Genomic DNA, 18,474 nt, shown 5'->3' with positions numbered 1-18,474 from the left:
ATAAAATGCAGGATTAAATAACTGCATTGCAAATGAAAAAATACGTTTTTCATTTGGTCTGAACATAAAGCACAAATATACAACGATAGTTATTCCATGCATAAACACCAGACTGAAATAGGTCCCACATGATGATAAGGTTGTCACTTTCAACCCCTTCTTTCCCCTTCCAATCGCAGAATGTAAGTCTATTTCTATTAAAAATTGGCTTGGGCAGAGGACAGGAGCAATTGTGTTATATCCTTGCTTGAGTTATCACTTTCCTGCTCCAATTTATGTGGGCATCTTCTTAATGTCACACATTAGTTGATAATACAAATAGGAGCTATCTTAGCTTAGAAACACCAAACTAAAAACAAGAATAAAGAAACAAATTTAGGCCGGGCACGGTGGCTCAAGCCTGTAATCCCAGCACTTTGGGAGGCCGAGACGGGCGGATCACGAGGTCAGGAGATCGAGACCATCCTGGCTAACACGGTGAAACCCCGTCTCTACTAAAAAAAAAATACAAAAAACTAGCGGGGCGAGGTGGCGGGCGCCTGTAGTCCCAGCTACTTGGGAGGCTGAGGCAGGAGAATGGCGTAAACCCGGGAGGCGGAGCTTGCAGTGAGCCGAGATCCGGCCACTGCACTCCTGCTTGGGCGACAGAGGGAGACTTTGTCTCAAAAAAAAAAAAAAAAAAAAAAAAAAAAAGAAACAAATTTAGTATAGTCAGAAAAGCCAAAGACCACAGTGAGGAAAAGTTATGGATCCCTGACGACAAATGTGTGTAGACCCTTAAATGATTTTTTTTTTTTTTTTTTGACAAAAGGAATTTCTTAAAATTTGAATTAAGAATGAAAATGGACATGAATAGCTACATCACAAACATAAGACCTATATTAGTTTTGGTTTAAGTCTGTTCCAGTGATTGTGGGACATTTTCACGATGACTCACAGTGGATGATGTCTCTGTATCTGACATTCTGGGCATATACAGATATTTTACAGAACTGTGAAAGCTTTTGAAAGGAAGTACAGTAAATAGTCCCACAAAAATATTTTCTCTTTAATGAGGTGCTCATAAAAAAGATTTGTTGTGAGCATATGAATAATAAAATCAGTCCCAACTAAGTAAGTATTTTAAAAGGCTAGATAATATAATGACTAAACTAAAATAGTATTAATTTTAAAAGGTCTTATATGTTTCCAGACTTCTATTCTACAGATAATATTAAGATGAACAATATTACATAATTTAAGCATAAGTATGAATATACTTTATTTTATTGTAAGGGTTATTATGGATTTTATAAATTAAATAGGCACATTATAATGAATTTTAGAATTTTCTGACTTTTAACATAGCTATAGAACTTTTTTTTTTTTTTTTTTTTTTTTTTTTGAGACGGAGTCTCGCCCCGTCGCCCAGGCTGGAGTGCAGTGGCTGGATCTCGGCTCACTGCAAGCTCCGCCTCCCGGGCCCACGCCATTCTCCCGCCTCAGCCTCCCGAGTAGCTGGGACTACAGGCGCCCGCCACCTCGCCCGGCTAGTTTTTTTGTATTTTTAGTAGAGACGGCGTTTCACCGTGTTAGCCAGGATGGTCTCGATCTCCTGACCTCGTGATCCGCCCGTCTCGGCCTACCAAAGTGCTGGGACCACAGGCTTGAGCCACCGCGCCCGGCCTAGAACTTTTTTAAGTGTTAGCTTAGTTGAGTTGCTTTGATTGGCAACAGGCATACCCTTTTGTGAATTTGGTAATAAAATCATACTGCTCTTCTCCTTCATTTATATATACTGAAGAGATGGCTGTGCAGGAATGCAGCTGATCATTTGGGCTGTATTGTGTAGATGGGATGTCTCCTACTGAAGAAAACATAAGGGAATACAAACAAACAATTACAGTGTTATTATTGGGATACTCTTGAAAGAACCCTAAAGTTATTTTTTTCAGTTCAAAACTTCACGAATACTTGAATATAGTACAAACAAGGACTACAGACTTAAAATGTACTTTTTAAACAATAGCACTCCATCTGCTGCTGTGATTTATCCAGTAACTATAAAATTACTGCATTTTCCAAAAAGATTTGATACTTCTATTAATGCAGACCTGTTTACAGGGTACATATGCACTGTAGTAGAGTAAACAGAGCAGTAATTTGGGGTGAGTGAGCTGGGTTCTTATTCAGGCTCTCAAGGCGTACTGACCAAGTAACTATGAGGGATTATTTAGTTTCTCTGAATCTCAATTTTCTAATATTTCAGTTTAGGATAATAATACTCACCACATGAGTGTTAGGAAGACTAAATGAGATAGATGTTAAATGTTTATCCCAGTACCTGGAGTATAATAAATAATCTAAAGAGTAGTAGCTGACCTTGTGTTTTGGTTGATGACAGAGCAGATGATCATTCAGCAGACAGCAGTAAAGGACAGTTTACCACAAAAATATAAGTGATCATGATAGTGACATTTAAAATGATTTGTTTTATGGCTTTGCTCCCTAGATTCTGATACCGGAATAAGATAACAGGATAAGGCAATGGAAAAAGTGAATCAAAAGCAAGTTCTCGGCTAGAAAGTCATGGCAGTCTGTTTTTTGTGGGAATCTCTGGGAGCACAAACAGTTGCAGTCTTGGTTTCACCTTTGGGCCAGGGAGTGGCCTTTGTTACCATCTAGGCAGTCAGACATTAGTGACAGCGTATGAACCTGAAGAAGGTAGGAAAGAAACAGGCCTCTCTGTCTTGTGGGAGGCAATTCTCCTGAGAAGGAGGCGACACTCAAAGCAGCTGAGATGGTACACCAGCCAGAAGAGAGGATGTGGGCAGGGTACCAAAAGTTGTGTCCCCAGTAACTAGCATCCTTCCTCAGTTGGATCTATTCAGTAGCAGAGAAATCCTGTGCTAGGAGTATATGGCCTAGTTGTGTGTCTATCCTCCAAATTAATTATCCCGTCTTTGTTTATTCTCATTGCCTCTGCCTGCCTCTCTCTCTCTTTCTCTCTTTCTCTCTCTCTCTCTCTCTCTCTCTCTCTCTCTCTCTCTCTCTCTCTCTCCCCCTCTCCCCGCTTCTTTCTCTGTCTCTTTGGCCTCACCCCTTATCATTTTAGCCCTAATCTGGATCACTCTTTAATTTCTGTTGCCACATTCTTTGTCACATAATGTCTTAGTCTATTTGTGTTGCTATAAAAGAATACTTGAGGCTGGGTAATTCATAAAGAAAAGAAGTTTATTGGCTCATGGTTCTTCAGGCTTTACAAGAAGCATAGGACTAACATCTGCTTCTGTTGAGGGCTTCAGTCTGCTTCCACTCATGCTGGAAGGTGAACAGCAGCTGATGTACACAGATCACATGGTGAGAGAGGAAGCAAGAGAAAGAGGAAGGAGGTGCCAGGCTCATTTTAACAACAGCTCTTGTGGGAACAAATAGAATGAGAACTCACTCACTACCTCAAAGATGGAATCAAGTCATTCATGAAGGATTTGCCTCCATGACCCAAACACCTCCCATTAAGCTTCACCTCCAGCACTGGGGATCAAACTCCAACATGAGACTTTCAGGGGCACTCATATCCAAACTATAGCACATAATGTTCCACATTTCAAGATATTCTATATGAGACTGACCATTTCCATGTATCAGTCTTGACATATCAACTGTGAAGGGTTTCAGCATCTTTGTTCATAACTGTTGAGTATTCTGTTTCATAAAGTGTGAGATAATGCATAGTGTCACTCAGATTAGGGCCAGGTGACTTGGGTTTGGATCTTATCTCTGCTGTTTTCTAGCTCACTGAGTTGAGGCAGATGATTTAACTCTCTGGATCTTAGTTTCTTCATCTGTAGCATAAACATAAAAATTTCACTTACCTGTTAAGAGTCCATGGTAATTCAACTAATTGATACATTTAAAACACATAGAATAGTATCTGTTGTTCTATTGTGCTTACAGGGTAAGCACCAAATATTAAGTGTACATAGTCATAAAATGCAGAGGCTGCCTTTTTCAATTTCAGACTTCCAATTGTGTTTCTAGTTATTACCATATCTCCCAATTGCTATTTATTACCCATATCTGTGAAATTTTTGCATAATCATAAAGTCCAATTCTTGAATGTCAGGAAGCTCCACCAATGTCTTCTACCTACAATTTCCAGAAAAGCCTATGAATAGTTGTTGTGACTATACTAAAATAGATTTGGCTTTTAGCTAAAGGATAAATGACTTTTAGATTAAGTTTTGCGTAGAAGACTCTCACATTACAGTGGATTCTTTCTTTTACTATGGCATTTTAATTTTTCTGTCTTGTATCTAATGTACCCCAAGATCTAAACATTGAGACTAAAACTGCTTCATGGAGACCAAATGTTAGTCTTTAAAACTGAAATAACTATTTGGATCATTGTTTGGCTACTATGGTGTCCAATGAACTCCAAAAGTTAACCTGAGAGGTATTATCCCAATTAGCTCTGTAGCTATCATATCTTCTGGTCTGCTGCCAAGCATGTGGTAGTGGGCCTGGATTTCTGTTCATCTGGACAACCAACATTCAGAAAGCTGAGCTGGATGCAAACCAGAGAAAAGCAAGAACAGGTTGGCTCCACCCAGTCATGTCTGCATTCAACCATCATCATAACTGATTTCAAATACCTTCCAAGGCAATGGCCACAGATTTACTTCTGTTTCCCAAATATTTTGCATGTTTCTCATTTATCCAACTCTACCCTAGGACTCTATAGGGAAAGGTGTTTGGTAAAACATAGCTCCAACTTAACCAAGTCTCCATAGCAAAATCCAGCCCATGCCAGAAGCTTTCCTGACTCTCCACATTCAGTTGAATGCTCCTTGCTGTGACCCTCTTCCATCTTGGGCATGTCAAAGTTATTCTGTGAACACAAATCAGCTCTTCACATTTTGGTACGGGGGTCAGGGGAGCTTGCATAACTACCTATTATTCCGATTAGTTTAAGTTCTACCACCTTGCCCACTACATGGCACATGGTAGGAGTTCAATATACATTTATTGAAATGGAATGAACAGAGACAAGAAAAAATGAAAAGGAGGTTTGGTAGAAGGTAATTCTCTCAATAAGTATATATCACAGAGACAGAGCCAAGACTCCAGAAAGCAGCTAAAATCAATAATAGAATTCAGCTTATTTCAGTTATGAAGTAGAATTGACTTATTTGTGCCTGAGAAACATGTTTATAAAGAGAAGTGAATGAAGAATAAAGCAATGCCATGGAAAGCAATGGTACTGGAAGAGTCTGTATTGGAAAGATATTAACCATGGAGTAGTATTAGTGCTTGCCAGAGAACTTGCCACAAATTAATGTACACATAGAGGCCCCAAAATCTTGATATTTGTTTGCTGCTTAACTCTTTCCTCAAAATTCTGGCAAGCACATCAGTAACTCTAAGCCATTTTCTCTCCCTCTTCCCCTATGCCCCACACTCTTCCTGCTCTGGATATCCTTGTCCTTCCTACTTTTCTCCTTTTCAGTTACTTTAATTCCTCATTCCAGAGGAAGATCAATCTGGCTTGGAATACTGACTCCACTGTTCATTCATACTTTCTGAGACTCAGATTTCTCTTCTATAAAATTAAGAATATTTTCTATTGCAAAGGCTAACAACTAATTTATTGTGAATATTTATTCAGTGTATATGTAAATGCCTCTCCGTTTCCTTCTTTCCAAGACTAAAAAGATAAAGATTAGGGGCCATCTGCTGTTGCACCAACATAGTCCCTGAGATATAACCTGACACGTACAATATTCTCCCGAGAGAAATTCTAGTGACTACAAAACCCCTTCCTCTTTCCATTGTGTATTTACCCTGATTGGTTTTCCAAGTCTGCTGCCTCTCACAATTTCTTAATCTTTCTCTGCTTTTCTTCCTTCCTTCTCTTTTCCTTCTTTTTTCCTCTACCTTCCCTTCCCTTCATGTCCTCCTTTCTTGATCATGTATTAGCTTCCTATTGCTCATCTAACAAATCACCACAAAACTAAGTGGCTTAAGGCAACATATTTCATCTTACAGTTTTGAAGTCAGAAGTCCAAAATCAGTTTCACTGGGCTAAAATTAAGTGTCTGTGTTCCTGTGGGAGACTCTAGGGAGGGAGACACCCTTACTTTGCCTTTTCAAACTTCTAGGAATGCATGTGCCAGAATTCTTTGACTATGACCTCTTCCTCCATCTTCAAAGCCAGGAGAATAGCATCTTCTCTCCTCTATGACCTTTGCTTAGTTCCTTATATTTTTCCTTCTGATTCTTCTGCTTCCCTTTTGTAAAGACCCTTGTGATTACGTTGAGACCACCTGGAAAATCTAGCAAATTTCCACACTTCAAGATCCTTAATCATATTTACAAAATCCTTTCATTAAGTAACACATTCACAGGTTCCAGGCATGAGTACATGGACATCTTTGGGGGATGTTATTCACTCCATCGCACCCCATTTCTTCAAGTTCATCTTCCCTTTTCCCCCATTTCCTCCATCCTTCCCTGTCCGTGGTCTTCCTTTCTGGTGACCCTCTTACAGGAACACATCAGTCTCTCCTCATATTACGTGCAGTAAAAATAAGTGACTCTCATTTTGTCAAATCACAAAATGTAGATGACAAGAGAATGGTCATGTTAGATAAGGTAAGATAGAAAGATAGAAAAAGATAAGATAAGATAGAAAATCTAACCTTTCAGATACACAAGCTGGATAGACGTTCTGCTGAGTTATCTCTGGAAGTTTGTTTAGGTGATGAGCAACCACACTGAGCACTGCTTCTCTGTGATATTACTCAAGTTAAATTCTATTTTTACCTTACCACCATCTAACAATATTTTATACTTTGTCTAACTCGTTTCTTTCAATATTTGAAAGTCTTCCACTATTCTTTCACCCATCTAGTGTTGAGGGAAGAATATAAATTAGAATTCCAAATAACTGGTATCATATTCTAGTCTGACACTCACTAGCTATGTGGCTATGGGAGAATTATTTTATTTCTTTGAGCCTCAGTCCTCTCACCTAATTAAAGGATAAAATGTTACATTTTCTGTCAAAAAAAGTAAGATAATTCATATTATACCTGAAAACCATGATATTCCAAGAAAATATGAAAGAAGAATATTATGTTTGAGGCTTTCTGACAAGATTGTTGCAAGGACTAAATTAAATGATGTATTTAAATTATGAGGTAAAATACTGCTACTACTACTACTGCTAATAGTAGTAATAACAATGTACATCTATTGAGTAGGCCCAGTAGAGGGAGAACTGTATCAACATATTATATGATATAATATATAACATATTAATATAAATAATATATAGTATAGTATAGTATATTAATTATATGGGCATTGTGATTCCACCAGCCTTGAGAGTGGAATGATGAGGGGACTGACACAACTAAGAAAGAAGTTTTGGTAATGTTTTCTCAGTAGGGTGTCATTTCCAAAATGTCCACATATCTACCTATGAGGGACTTTTGCTGAAGCCCTGGTTAAGAACAGTTAGCTTCATCTTTGGAGCACGAGTTACTCTCTCAAAGCCCACATGTATTGCTGCATGTGGGAAAGATAAAGGGTAGATTTTTACCATGATCATGACCACCACTCCCCCAAGCTCTACTAGGTTCAGCTGCTCAGCCTTGGTAGTAGAGGGGGTGGTAACCGCTTTGCCCTGAATAGGAAGATATGTATTAGCCCATGGGGCAGCATCCATTTATAGGAAAAAGCACTGTATTATTTAATTTAAAGGGTTTTCATATTATGCTTAGACATTTTTAAATTCTATAAGGATTTTAGGTGATTAAAGTCAGTGAGGCTAGGTTGCATAGTAAACTATGCTTATCTAAAGATTTAAGAGCTATACACTTTATTATGAGTATCTTTAATATAGCTAGAAAGATGGTTTAAAAATACAGGATCAAGCAGAAAGTGATTCTATCAAGCAATGAATTATAAACTTTGAGAAGGCCTAAAATCTAGCTTTAGGTCTCCAGGTTTTTATTTAGAACACTGTCTTATTTACACTATCATGCACCAAACAGAGTCCTGCCTTCTGTTTCTGTTTTAATGTATTTCTGCAAATTCTGTCGTAGGTCTGAAATTGGGACTTTTCACCACCCAGTGGTTGTAACCCCCTTCTCCAGCCCACTACCTACTTCATGCTTGCTGGTGAAGTGTGAGAAACACTACTCTGTGGTTGTCTTATGAAAAGAGTACAGAAGGAAGAAAGGAAACTAACAGGTATTGTCATTTACCATAAGTTGGGTACTTTTGGGGTACTTGACACTTTCAGTATGTTATTCTCTTTATCCTTCTCTCCCCCTTATAAAAGCAAGATTATTTTCTATTTTAAAGATGAGGAAATAAGAATCAGAGAAATAATTTACCTAAAGTCACATAACTTTTACTATTGCAGAACTGATATTTGAATTCAGATCTTTTTAACATTGGAAGACCATTCTAGTGCCATTCCTCTACTATTCATTCTTTTCTCACTTCTTCCTACTCATTCATCCACCCATCAACATTAAGCATTTTCTATACACCAGACTGTGTTCAAGATACTAAAGAAGTATATTAAATAACATTCAGCCTGTGTTCTAGAGAAGCTCAGTGATTAGTGCAAAGGGACTGCTATAAATGAATTACTATATTAGAGTGAGTGCTATTTTAAAATATGTGCTTTACAGGTAATGGTTTATTCATTCATCAAGACAAAGGCTTTATTTATTTATTTTAATGTAAACTTTATTTATCAACATTAGTTCCTTCAAGTTCAAGACACTTTTGTAAGTGATAATACCAGCCATTTAGTCTATCTTTTTAAAAAAGATTGTAAACATTTACTTAGTATATTGTGTCAAGGTTTATATAAGATATACTGAATCTTTGCACATTTATTTGAAGGTCAGCATTATTAATCTCATTTTTTAGTTTTTATTTAACTTTTGTTTTAAGTTCAGGGGTACATGTGCAGGTTTGTTATGTAGGTAAACTTGTGTTGTGGAGGTTTGTTGTACAGATTTCATCACCCAGATATTAAGCCCAGTACCTATTAGTTGTTTCTCCTGATCCTCTCCCTCCTCCCACCCTCCATCCTCTGATAGGCCCCAGTGTGTGTTGTTTCTTTCTATGTGTCCATGTGTTCTCATAATTTAGCTCCCACTTGTAAGTGAAAACATTCCATATCTGGTTTGCTGTGCCTGTGTTAATTTGCTAAGGATAATGGCCTCCACCCCCATCCATGTCCCAGCAAAGGACATGATCTCCTTCTTTTTTATGGCTGCATAGTATTCCATGTGTATATGTACTATATGCACCATATTTTCTTTATCCAGTCTGTTGTTCATAGGCATTTAGGTTGACTCTATGTCTTTGCCATTGTGAATAGTGCTGCAATGAATATATCCGTGCACGTGCCTGTATATAGACAATTTATATTCCTTTGTGTATATACCCAGCAATGGTATTGCTGGGTCAAATGGTATTTGTCTTTTGGTCTTTGAGGAATTGCCACACTGTCTTCCACAATGATTTAACTGATTTACACTCCCATCAACAGTGTATAAGCATTCCTTTTTCTCCACAACCTTGCCAGTCACTGCTATTTTTTGACTTTTTAATAGTAGTCATTCTGACTGGTGTGAGATGGTATCTCATTGTGGTTTTGATTTTCATTTCTCTAATGATTAGTGATGTTCAGCTTGTTTTCATATGATGAGGGTCCTGGAAATTTAACCATATAAATGCACTCTGTTATACATTATTAACTGAGGAAAAATTGATGCTCTTTTAAGACTAGGAAACAAAAATAAGTCAAAAGGAGCCAAATCAGGAATGCAAGTTGGGTGCCTAATGATTTCCCACTGAAATTTTTGCAAAATTTCCCATGTTTGATGAGAGGAATAAGCAGCAGCATTGTTGTGGTGGAGGACTCTCTATGAGGGTGTCCTGGGTCCTTTTCTGTTAAAATTTTGGCTTTCTCAAAACATTCTTATAATAATCAGATAGTATCACTCTTTGGCCCTCTAGAAAGTCAACAAGCAAAATGCCCTGAGCATCTCAAAAAACTGTTGCCCTGACCTCTGCTCTTGACTGGTTTTTGTTTGCTTTGACTAGACCACTTTCACCTGTTGGTATCCATTGCTTTGATTGTGCTTTGTCTTCAGGATTGTACTGGTAAAGCTATGTTTGATCCCTGATTATAAGTCTTTGAAAAAAATGCTTCAGTATCTTGATTTTTCACATGTTTAAAATGTCCATTGAAAGCTCTGTTTTTGTCTGCAGCTGATCTGAGTGAAACCATTTTGGCACCCATTGTTCAACTTCAATTTTTCAGTCAGAATTGTGTAACCTGAACCAACTGAGATGTCTATGGTGTTGGCTATTGTTTGTGCTGTTAAGCATCCATCTTCTTCAATTAGGGCATGAACAAGATGGCCTTTTCCCATGCAAATTAATGTGGGTAGTCTGGAGCTGTGGGCTTTATTTTCAATATTGTCTTGTCCCTTCTTAAAACAAATTATCCATTTGTAAACTGCTGATTTCTTTGGGGCATTGTTCTCCTAAACATTTAATAAAGCATGAATAATTTCACCTTTGTTCCAGCAAAATTTCACCATAAATTTGATTTTTGTTCTTGCTTTAATTTTAGCAGAATTTATGTTACTCAGATGCGGATTCCTTTTGAACTGATGTCTTGGCCTTATAAAACATATATGACATATAAAGTGGGATCCTTACTTTAAATTATAACATACTGCTCCTTTATCCAAAAAACTCCAACTCATTGTGGAAATAGCTCTGACTTGTAAAATAAAAATAACAAAAATAGCTTTCACATTTGACTCAGAAAATAAAAAGTCCAGATGTTACTTATTTTATTATCTCTACCAAAACAATCTGAAGTCTTTTTTCATTTGTATTATTTCCTTAGCATTATTTTAAATCAGCTTAGTGAAACAATCAGTCACTCAACAGATAACTCCATATTCTTTCTATTTACAAAGGTTTGCATTTATTTTAATATTTATGTAAGAATTTTATTTATACACTTCCTTATAAAATTACATACAATTAAAAAGTATTCACAATGAAAGTAAATGTCTCACTTTATCTTATCCTCTCAATTGTCTACTCTCTACTCTAAAAGTAATTAGTGTTAAAGTTTGACATCTATTATTCTGTAAACTTTATATACATTGCATGTAAATGTAACTTTAAAAGTTATAATTTAATTTTTACAGAAATAGGGCCATGCCATTTATGTTATTTGGCAATATTATCATTTCACTTAATTCTGTAACTTAAGAGTTTTTTCCTAAAGCAATACAATTAGATTTCATTGGGTTAAACTAAAGTCATGTTGCTTTATTGATGCGTATTTAGTATTGTTCTTATTTATTGTTACTATAATTATATGATGAACATCCTTATGATTCCTTTCTCTAGTATAGTGAGCACTTTTAGACATTGGCCCATCAAGCATCTATTTTTTAGTAATGAAATCTAAATCACCTTTGTTAGAATCTCCTCCATCGCCCTTCTAAGTAATTCAGGGAAGACCCTACCTACCCAATTAGGGTGGAGCATGAGCTTTAGGCTGATGCCAGTTGAAGTATTCCATATCACAGACACGTAGTTTGGCTTATAGATGGGTACATGACCCAACTGGCCCATAAGCACCATGGCTTTCTCTTAATTTGAAAGAAAGAGAAACAATATTTTCTGCTGACTACAAGCTTGTTACAATACAATGTGGAAAGCACTAAAATCTTTCTGCCACTACCATGAATGAACCTGTCTGGGAATGGAGCCAAAATAGTGGAAGCAGAGCCAAGAAGTAGAAAAAGAAGTAAGTCCTGTTGACCTATTGTTAATCTCTGAAACAAGATGTTTCTGATGCCAGCAAGAACTAGCTCTGGACTTTACAATGATGTGAGTCAATAAATTTCCTTTTGCTGCCTAAGCCACTTTGTTAACTTTTTTCTCAATCACAACCAAAAGATATGTTACTAATGCTGATAGAGACATACAAATATAATTGTCAAGCCATTTAAAGGTATCTGCAATTAAAATTATTATAAATGTTCACAAATTGCACTTCCATCAATGCTACCAATTTAAACAGTCACAAACCTCCAACAATCAAGGTGTCTTAATTGTGCATACATTTCTCCTATTTTTCTATTAGGTCATTTATTATTTTTCGGATTATCTTCATATAGCCTGTAAATGTTCCCTTTATTACACAGAGTACAGCATTTTCTTTCAAACCACCCTTTTCTTGAAACATTATGTATAAGTAGTCATATCAAGGTTTTAAATAAAATTTTAAATTATTAAAATCTAGGGACATCTGCTAATTATTTCTTTGTAACTGACAGATTAATTTTTTGTCTTCTCAATAGCATATAAACATTCTTAAACTTTTATTTTTTTCCTATTTTTAAAATTTTATTTTACTATTTTCTTTTAAAACATTTAGAATTTATTCAAGTGTATATTGTGAGATATTATGATGAATAGTTAATTGTGCTAAAACTATTTATTAAAGAGTCTATTCTTTTCCAGTAATTCAAAAGGCTATTTTTATTCTTTGTTATGTTCTTCTTTACATTTTCATTTATTTTAAGTCTGTTCCTTGGCTTTATTCTGTTTTGCTGAATTATTTTTATTTTGTGGACTCAGGTGGACACAATTTTATTAATCATATTTCTTGTTTATGATATACTGTCACCATTGGCTTATGAATGAATTGTCATTTATTTTGTTTGTTTGACAATTTAATAAACACCTCCAAATCCATCACTGGAAACTAAAGTTAGGACCTTGACAATGACCTACATATAACTACATCCCTTCTTCCTATCCCATTTCTACCAATCCATCATTTCCTGTTTTCTTTATAAACACTATATGTCCCTTGTAAATTCTATGCATATTCCCAAAATTAAATATTTTATATTTCATTTCTTAACCTTAATGCAATGGCATTTGAGATTTCCTTAAGGTTTTTAGGGTGTTGAATAAATTTTTTGTGTGGAGTCCCTGTCTGTAAATAATTTGAGTTATCCCAAATAAGCATGCTAAAACCATAATGGCTTTCTAATGTAATGTGATCCCATTAATTAAATACCTTTCTGGTCTTCAGCAACAATTTGCTTGACAGGCTACCCTCCTGGAACCACTGAGTTCTTGCAACAACACATAGGCATGAGTCCAGAGTTCCTTGGAGCATTTGGTCAACTCTACAACAGAGTAGAGGATCAAAGAGGACGCCAAAGAAAAGAAACAGCAACCTGAGTCCAAAAGTTCTGGTCTGGGATCAGAGAACTCCACCTGGATGACACTGTAGGCCAATGTTGATTCCAGGCATTGGAGAGGAATTAAGAAAATTTTAAAGAAGTCACCTGCCTCAATCAAGTACAGAGAAGCCTTGATGATCTAGGTTTCATGACATACTTTATTTCATTTACAAGCACTGGTTCATATTCTGCACATGTATCCCAGAACTTGAAGAAGAAGAATAAGAAGGAGAAGAAGAAGAGGAGGAGGAGGAGGAGGAGGAGGAGGAGGAGGAGGAGGAGGAGAAAGAGGAGAAGGATAGGAGGGGAGTAGGGGAGGAGGGGAGGAAGAGAGGAAGGGAGGAAGGGAGGAAGAAGGGAGGGAGGGGAGGGGGAGGGAAGAAGAAGGAAGAAGTTCTCAAGCTATGCTCTAGTGGGACCAAGGCATTTTGATGATAAATTTGAATTATTTCTGCTATTCACAGGTTTGATGGGAAACGATGAGAAAAAAATTTTTAATAATACATTTATCTAAAACTTTTGGTGTTTGTTATGTTCACATACTGAAATCTATATAAAACATTGTATTAAGATAAGTAGGGTTAGTTGCTGCAATAAACAACAAATTTTTGTGGCTTACATTAATAAATATTTACCTTTTTCTCATGTCATAATCCAATGTGAGTTAGCTGGGATTGTGCTCCACATAGTTACCCAGAGACTCAGAATCTTTCCAACTTGTGTTGCTTCCATCTTTAATAAAAGATTCCCACAGGACAGAGAGTATATAAGAATATATGAAGAGCGTATATGAGAATCACTGAAGTGGTTTTATGTGCCAGTCATGGAAGTGGACCACACTGCTTCCACTCAATTACATTGGTCAGAATTTAGTTCATTGCTCCAAATTTATTTGTAAAGATCAGGACACATAACCCTCCCATATGTCCAGGAGGAAAATGATATACATTTGGAGAATTTGTAGCACCGTCTCTACCACAGATGACCTCTTACCACAATATGTACCTTTAATGGTTTTAATTTTGAAATTAAGTAAATTGTGGTGTGCTCCAAAATTATTGTGACTTCTAAGAAATCTGTAAGTTTATAAAAGTTTAAGGAACACCGAACTAAATGTTGGAAAGTTCTGTGAGTGTTGTACCCCCAGATTACATGTTGCCCTATAGGAAGCATAAAAAGATACACAAACAAATACAAAGATAGAGCTTTAAAAAAAAAATACCAAGGCTATCTTAATCAAATGAGAGAACTGTCAGAATTATTTATGTTTATTTAAAGGATAAATATAAAAAATGATACAAAAATCTTTTACAATTGGGAGGCATAAGATATTTTTATGTAGGAAAAGACTAAATTCTAACCATTTCATTATGATTTGTATTCCATAGATTAGGTGTTTATTCTATAAGACAATTTTATGTAATTTCTTTTCTCTTATCATCTATAAAAATAATTCTAAACCATTATTTGCAAAGTATATTTTAAATTTTCTACTTCACTGTATTTTTTCCTATTCTCCACCCTAACTTTAATAATAGAATGATCAACTTGCAACAATGATTTAGATTAAATAAAAATTCCAATATAATGACCAAAAAATTTCTTTTACTCCCCAGCAATTGCGCATAATTCTTACATCGCCACTGTTCTGAGTTGATAGACAACCTCAGTAAGCCAATAGAGGTCCACAGGGGTCTTGTTGAAATGGAAGAGCAAGAGATTATTGAAGAAAAGGAGATCACCATGGAAACTATGCTTTTTCCTGGGTATAATATCTGAAGACTTTATGGAAGCATTTATATACACTGAACAAATCATGAAAAGTTTGAAAAGCAGTGATTTTAATTTTTAAGAAATCTGACAGTCCTCAGAGAAATGCGGGACAATAAATTTCCTTAGCTTACTAACAGGGAAACTTTCTTAGAAAAAACTGGAGGGGAACTTTCATAAGAAATTAAGTAGGAAAAACATTTATCACTTTCCATCAACTAAGATACCTCTACTGTGATAATTAACCACCAGTAACTCAGTAATGTGTCAATATAATGTAAAGATACTAAATAAAATGACCTGAGATGTAACCCCCCCCCCAAAAAAAAAAAGAAATTCAACAGGTATATATATTAAGGAATCATAAATAGTCCCCCAAATGCATAAAATGTCTTCAGAATAAAATTTACCCTATAGCTTTCTGTACTGTCCAGTTTTTACATAATTAAAAAGTGTTTTCTTAAAGATGTTTTATTTTAAACATTTTTATCAATTCTGGTGTTTTCATGGTAGAAAAATGTACTTTTATGAACAGAGCTCCAATTCTAAATTTTGGTTTCTAGGAGGAAAACATTTCACTTACCATGTCTTTAATTGTGGTTAAAAGGAAACATAAATGACTTCCTATTGGATATTTAGTTCTCTCAAAATCCATATTCTAAATCTTTATGTGCTAAGAGTGGATCATTTTCTTATTCACTACCAAATGTTAAGTTTGTTCTAAGGAAAAGAGAATGTAAGAGAAGAACATGAGAAGAGAAATAAAAAGATCCATACACTTTTGGAGAGTCTCATAGCCTTCACTCTTTATGTGCACAATGAACAAAATAGGCTCAAATATTAATAGAATACCACATTTCTAGTTAAATTGTATAGAATATTAGCTAATTTATCTGATATCACATCACTAGAAATTCTTCATTTACCAGCTTTGGCAGGCAGAATGGTAGTCTAAAGATGTCCATGCCCTACTCATGGAACCTATGAATATATCACCTTATATGGCAAAAAACAAAAAACAAACAAACAAACAAACTTTGCTGGTGTGATTAAGGTCGAGGACTTGGAGATAGGTCATTTATCCTAGGTCATCTAGGTGGGTCCAATCTAACAAACAAACCTTTAGATAGATGCAATAGTAGAACTAGACCTGTTATTGCTGGCTATGAAGATACAGGAGGGGGACATGAATCCCAGATGGTCTCTAGAAACTGGAAAGACCCTCAGCTGATGGTCAGTAACCGAATAATCAGAATTAAATCTTCCCTGAGGCCCTCCAGAAAAACATATAGCCTTGCCAACACCTTGATTATAGGCTTGTGAAACATGTCAGATTTCTGGCCTACAAAATTGCAAGAGAAAGTTCTGTAATTTAAAACCATTAAGTTTACGGTGATTTGTTATAGTGGCAACAGAAAATGAATTCATCAAAATTTCTGTCAAATTCAAGACTGTTCTGAACCGAAGATTACAATTTTGGTTTTCTCTTTAGCCCAAGCTTCCACTACTGCCATATCACAAATGTCTGCTCCAGTTAAGCTTTCAGTTCCCAGAACATAGTATTTTTTTTCACTGCTTCTACCCTGTATTTGTCAGCTTGGGCTGTTCCATAACAAGGTACCATAGACTGTGTAGCCTAAACAATAGACATTTCTCACAGTTCTCGGGGCTAGGAAGCTCAAAACCAAGGTGCCAGCACATTCGATTCCTTTTGAAGACCTTCTTCCTGGCTTTCAGAAAGCCACCTACTCACTGTGTTCTCCAATGGTGGAGAAAGAGAGAGCTCTTATCTCTTCCTATTCTTATAAAAACACTAATCTTAACATGGAGGCCTCACCTTCATGAACTCATCTAAACCTAATTGCCTCCCAAATGCTCCACCTCAACATACCATAATATTAGGAGTTAGGGCTGAATTTTGGAGGATACAGACGTTCTGTCTATAACTCACTCATTGGCCCATGTTCTTTCTGCCTTGAATGAAATGCCACGTGCTTTGTAGGGACTTCATAAACCTTTCCAGATGTAGCTGACCATATCCTCTCTTTTAACCCAAATAGATATTCTACTCCATCTGTGATATCACAACCATAACACATAATTAATAATAGGATTCAGACTTTAAAATTTTCCCTAGTAGTTATCACATATATTTTTGTTAGGAGGCATCCCATTTTGTAGTGAAATACGTCTTGCTTAGTCAACTTTAGATAAGATAGATGTTAAGTCACCAGGATCTGGGTTTCAGCTACTGTCAAGATTTTAGAGAAAAGAAAAGGCTTATTTTCATAATGTAGGAAATATTTCTGAGAGATGCATAGGAATTTGAAAAGAGGCGAGAAAAGATGAGGGCAGGAGAAGAGGGAAGCAAAGCAAGACTGTGCATTGTGTACACAGTATACAACTGTGTTGTTTTATTCTAGTTCTCTTAGCTCTTTGCGGTTACTGTCTGGATATGTAAACCATCCTATTTCCAGCATCATTCAATTTTAATCCTGTGATGAAGATATAAATGATATTTAATGCAGAGATAAGAAAAGAACATTTTATTGTTATGTTGAAACTTTCTATTAAAATTTGAATCTGTTGCCTAGTGTTTGAACCACGGTGCACCACTAATTTCTCAATTTGGGGCCTTTTACTAGATCAATATTAAGAAAGATATATTATGGCCAGAAACAAACACCATTTTCTTAAGAATATTTTGCTCAGAATATTTTTAAACAGAATGTATTTGCAGCAAGAAGTGTGCCTTTGATATTGTTTTCAACAGTAAGTTGTGAAGCAGGAAGAACAGTGAAATGACTAGAAGGGCGATGAGATTCATGACATACTACTCCAAAATCTCGACACCTTGGCATTTGGAGAAGCAGCCAAAACAGAAAGATCCTTTTGACCTTTCCTCTGCCCTTCTCCCCTAACGTAGGTCATACAAGCTCAGAATAATTTTCTGACCTTTCCCTGAAGTAGGTCATAAAACCTTCATGTGAAAGGTGCTCTCTCTATACCCAGAGAAAAGGAATATCCTTGTCTCTGAAGACACAAGGACACAGAGAAGAAGCTGAACAAAAAGACCCTGATAAGTTCTCTCCAGTTTATTACCATTCAATTGTACATTTTTATCCAATTATACTTCCCATGACTATTCACTTTTTCATCAAACTTAGCATAAAAAATATAGTTTAACTGTTTCCTTAGGTCTTCATTTATGAAATCTCCTGTGTCATCTAAGACTTATTAAATAAATTTGTATGTTCTTCTCCTGTTAACCTGTTTTTATCAGTTTGATTTTCAGACCCAGTTTGAGACCCTAAAAGTGTCTATGAAAACCTCTTCTCCCCGACAATGGTACTCTTGTGAATTTCAGAGCTCAGCCAATCACTTCCAGGTAGTAGAGTTC

The 18,474-nt window shown here is 36.1% G+C and overlaps 1 long non-coding RNA gene across 3 annotated transcripts in view; it reads right to left on the bottom strand.

Annotated features, from left to right (window-relative positions):
• Positions 1–18,474, bottom strand: part of LOC144334443 (uncharacterized) — a 143,604-nt gene that overhangs the window by 97,822 nt on the left and 27,308 nt on the right. For 2 of the 3 annotated variants that reach the window (XR_013404252.1, XR_013404251.1), the window contains exon 2: positions 1,723–1,846. The exons of the other annotated variant lie outside the window; for it this stretch is intronic. This is a non-coding gene — a long non-coding RNA (uncharacterized LOC144334443). The remainder of the gene's footprint in view (positions 1–1,722; positions 1,847–18,474) is intronic. 3 annotated transcript variants of the gene reach the window in all.

Source organism: Macaca mulatta, chromosome 14 (assembly GCF_049350105.2).
Source record: "Macaca mulatta isolate MMU2019108-1 chromosome 14, T2T-MMU8v2.0, whole genome shotgun sequence".
Taxonomy (NCBI): domain Eukaryota; kingdom Metazoa; phylum Chordata; class Mammalia; order Primates; family Cercopithecidae; genus Macaca; species Macaca mulatta.
Note: the sequence above shows the minus strand (reverse complement) of the source record. Positions and strands in the feature narration are given on the sequence as shown.